Source organism: Mandrillus leucophaeus, unplaced genomic scaffold (assembly GCF_000951045.1).
Source record: "Mandrillus leucophaeus isolate KB7577 unplaced genomic scaffold, Mleu.le_1.0 Scaffold180, whole genome shotgun sequence".
Classification (NCBI taxonomy): Eukaryota; Metazoa; Chordata; class Mammalia; order Primates; family Cercopithecidae; genus Mandrillus; species Mandrillus leucophaeus.
In genome coordinates, this window is record NW_012101810.1 from 715,808 (window position 1) to 720,487 (window position 4,680).

Below are 4,680 nucleotides of genomic sequence, written 5' to 3' on the forward strand. Positions count from 1 at the left end.
AGAGGAAAACAGAAATCATCGTAACACAAAAACTGTTACTTCACGGGTCTCCACTCACACACCCCTCCCGGCAAAGCTCCAGAATCTTTCCTGTTGAGAGGATGGGAGAGCATGTCATGAGGTTGTGGAAGTACAAAGCACATCAGTTGCAAAGCCAAACTGTCTATCTTCCAAGAGGCGTAAGGTTTCAGGAATCTAGACCAGGCACGGTGGCTCATACCTGTAATTCCAGCACTTTGGGAGGCCGAGGTGGGCGGATCACCTGAGGTCAGCAGTTCGAGACCAGCCTGACCAACACAGAGAGACTCCCTCTGTATTAGAAATACAAACATTAGCTGGGCGTGGTGGCGCACACCTGTAATCCCAGCTGCTGGGGAGGCTGGGGCAGGAGAATAGCTTGAACCCAGTGAGTGGAGGTTGCAGTGAGCCAAGATCACGCCACTGCACTCCAGCCTGGAGACACAGCAAAATTCTGTCTTAAAAAAAAAGAGAGAGAGAGAGACTCGTGGGGAAAGTGATGGTGTCCTTGCCCGTTTTTGTAAATCCAATCCTCTTCATCCTGGAGCTGGGAAAATCACACACAACGGGAAGGATAACGTGTCTAGCAATCATACAGTTTGTCGGAAAAATTACAATCCTGCCAAATTGGCCCTTGACTAATTCTTTGCTGGTTCTATGAATGAACACACCCTGGCATTTATCACCTACAAGTTATTGAATATAAGACAAATTTAAGATACTTTGCTTTTTTTTCATTTTTCAAAATAACTGCTCCAACTCTTTGTCCCACAATTGGCACCATCACTGTGACATTCCCGTTTTACATTTGAGGGAGGCTTTCTTTCCAGTTCAGTTACCCTTGGGTACTGGAGAACAGTCAATGGCATGCAATGAGGCCTTCTTCCATTCTTCTAGATATATAAATTCTGCCCAGGCATCCATTTGGGCTGCCAGAAAGTCCCTGGACCACCACCTCAGCCTAGGACAACCTTCCACCTCTCATTTCTTTCCTACTGTCTTTATCTTGGATCTAGACCCAAACCAACCAACCAGTCCCTCACATATGTGCTTAACAGTGTCATCAAAAACAACATCCAGGCCGGGTGCAATGGCTCACATCTATAATCTCAGAACTTTGGGAGGCTGAGGCGGGCGGATCACCTGAGGTCAAGAGATCGAGACCAGCCCGGCCAACATGGCGAAACCCCATCTCTACTAAAAACACAAAAATTAGCTGGGAGTGGTGGCAGGTGCCTATAATCCTAGCTACTCATGAGGCTGAGGCAGGAGAATCGCTTAAATCCAGGAGGTGGAGGTTGCAGTGAGCTGAGATCACGCCACTGCACTCCAGCCTGGATGACAAGAGTGAGGCTCCATCTCAAAAAACAACAACAACAAACCCAGCATCCATGTTGTTCTTCAACATCCCTTTTATAAAGGTGATAAGTTTATTTCAGAGGGTTTTCTTTCAGGGGGCAGGATCAGATTTCTTGTATCTATTTGCCTACAGAGAGGGAGAATGAAGAAACAGGTGAATAAAAGCTAGTGAGCCTTTTGAAGATTTCAGATGGCAAAGCAATCCTCTGGCAATTTGCTTGTGGGGTATGTGTGGGTGGATGTGTGTTTAAATTTAGAGCCGACAGAAACTTAGACTTTCCTGGGAAGTTGATATGCTTCCTGTTTTTTGAGTATTAGAACCATGAAACTCATCATCTCTCCTTTTGTGTACTGGCTGCAAGAATGCTCAAAAATGAATTTCCCCTTGATTGATGCCTATTTTGATCATTTTCTGTATGCATGCCTTTTATTTTAGGCCTCCAGAAATCATCATTGGAAGGAGCATGCTTCATTTGACTTGACTTGGATTGGATACGAAGTCATCCAACGATGAGAAGAGGGAGTCAAGATCCTCCTAGGGGCTTCGCTGGTGTAAATGTCAGAGGTGTTTGAACCAGAGCAACTCTATCTTCAGTAGGGGCTGGGTAAAATGAGGCCGAGATCTGCTGGGCTGCATTCCCAGACAGTGAAGACATTCTATGTCACAGAATGAGATAGGAGGTCAGCACAAGCTACAGGTCATAAAGAACTTGCTGATAAAACAGTTTGCAGTAAAGAAGCCGGCCAAAACCCACCAAAACCAACATGGCCATGAGTGTGACCTCTGGTCGTCCTGGCTGCTACACTCCCACCAGCACCATGACAGTTTACAAATGCCATAGCAACACCAGGACATTACCATAAAGGGTTTAAAAAGGGGAGGCACGGCCGGAGATCCAGCCACTGTACTGCAGCCTGGGCGACAGAGCGAGACTCCGTCTCAAAAAAAAAAAAAAAGGGGCCGGGAGGCACGAATAATCCACCCCTTGTTTAGCATATCATCAAGAAATAACCACAAAAATGGGCAACCCACAGCCCTTGGGGCTGCCCTGCCTATGGAGTAGCCATTCTTTATTCCATTACCATTGGAGGGTATCCAGGTTCTTGGCATCTTGAACAAAGAATTGGACAAAACGCACAAAGCGACCAGGCGTCGTGACTCACACCTGTAATCCCAGCACTTTGGGAGGCTGAGGCGGGTGGATCACCTGAGGTCAGGAGTTCAAGACCAGCCTGGCCAACATGGCGAAACCCCATCTCTACTAAAAATACAAAAGTTAGCCGGGCATGGTGACGCACATCTGTTATCTCAGCTACTCAGGAGGCTGAGGCAGGAGAATTGCTTGAACCTGGGAGGCAGAGGTTGCAGTGAGCCAAGATGGCACCACTGCACTGCAGCCTGGACGACAGAGCGTGACTCCCGAGGCTCCGTCTCAAAAAAAGAAAAAAAAAAAATGCACAAAGCAAGAAAAGAATGAAGCAACAAAAGCAGAGGTTTTTTTTGTTTTGTTTTGTTTTGTTTTTTTGTTTGTTTGTTTTTTCTGAGAGGGAGTCTCACTCTGTCACCCAGGCTGGAGTGCAGTGGCCGGATCTCAGCTCACTGCAAGCTCCGCCTCCCGGGTTTACACCATTCTCCTGCCTCAGCCTCCCGAGTAGCTGGGACTACAGGCACCCGCCACCTCACCCAGCTAGTTTTTTATATTTTTTAGTAGAGACGGGGTTTCACCGTGTTAGCCAGGATGGTCTCGATCTCCTGACCTCATGATCCGCCCGTCTCAGCCTCCCACAGTGCTGGGATTACAGGCTTGAGCCACCGCACCCGGCCAAAAGCAGAGATTTTTTGAAAACAAAAGCACACCTCATACTGTGGGGGAGGCCCAAGTATGGGGGCTCAAGCGCCCTGTTACAGAACTTGCGGGGGTTTAAATACTCTCTAGGGGTTTCTACTGGTTACTTGGTGTACGCCCTATGTAAATGAAGAGGATGGAGTAAAGTTACAAAATCATTTACTCCGTGTACACCCTATGGAGGGGACATTTCCTGTCACGGCTGAAGTGTTCCCTGCCTCCAGACCCTATTTTCCTGCCTCAATTCCTTTATTTTTCTAATAAACTTGCTTTCACTTTATGGACTCACCCTGAATTCTCTTTTGGGGTTTGGATCAGGACCCCTTTCGGGTAATACAGACAGAAAATACGGCCTTGACCCGGGTGTCAGGAAACGACAGAAAGGCCTCTGACGCTGGGGTTCTGAAGGGGTGTTAACCCCCGCCGAGGAAGGCTCTGGAGGCTCCAATCACTTTCAGCCTCTGCTAAAGATGCCCGATCCTGCCAACAAAACTTCCAGCAGCCCGATGTGGTGGCTCACACCTGTGATCCCAGCACTTTGGGAGGCCAAGGAGGGCGGATCACCTGAGGTCAGGAGTTCAAGGCCAACCTGACCAACATGGTGAAACCCCATCTCTACTAAAAATAAAGATAAAAAAAATTAGCCAGGCCTGGTGGCGCATGCCTGTAATCCCAGCTACACAGGAGGCTGAGGCAGGAGAATTGCTTGAACCCAGGAGGCGGAGGTGTAGTGAACTGAGATTGGGCCACCTCACTCCAGCCTGGGTGACACAGCAAGACTCCGTCTCAAACAAAACAAAAATCCTTCCAGCCTGGAGAAACTGAGGCTGGGCAGTAGGGAGTGAGGGGGGTCCCTGGGAGGAACCAGAACTCATCCTGCTTCAGGATGGAGCTGGCCCCCTTCTTGGCCTTTGCCAGGGCTTCGTGTCACGGAGCGACCAAGGCATGGGGTTCGAAGCCAACCCCAGCCCGCCAGCTGCCTGAGCCTGGCCAAGCTCTCTGCACCTGCACACGTCTGTAAAACGCGGATGAAACGCTTCTACTAAACCCGGTGGCTGAGATGAAATGAGTTATGGGTATAAAGAGCTTAGAACGATGCCTGGCGCACAGTCGGTGCCAAATAAGCGTTCGCTGTGGTGACGATGTTGACTCCAGCCCAAAGCCCGTGGTCAGCAGGGCCGGGCTCGCAGCGCCAGGGGGTTCCTAGGCGCTGCGCTTCGGGGGTCCTGGACACAGACAGCGGGGGCAGAGCTCCCACCATCGAGGATCCCGAGGGTCTGCAGCAGAGGGGCTGAGGCTCGGGACGGGGGCGATCGCAGCGCCCTTTCCTGAAAAAACGGCGTCGGGCTCTAAGGCGCCCTCAAGCCCTCCCGGCAGCGCGGAACCCGAAGCGCTCAGAAGCCCGAGAGCCCCAAGTCTGGGGGACCAGAAGCGCCGCTGCCCTGACTTCCGGAAG

The 4,680-nt window shown here is 50.2% G+C and overlaps 1 long non-coding RNA gene across 1 annotated transcript; it reads right to left on the bottom strand.

Moving 5' to 3' along the window:
• Position 1: 1 nt before the first annotated feature.
• On the bottom strand, positions 2-4,678 carry LOC105537854. The gene is made up of 2 exons (XR_001005787.1): positions 4,483-4,678; positions 2-90 (listed from the first exon to the last, which is right to left on the bottom strand). It is a non-coding gene; the product is annotated as an uncharacterized LOC105537854 (long non-coding RNA).
• Positions 4,679-4,680: the final 2 nt, after the last annotated feature.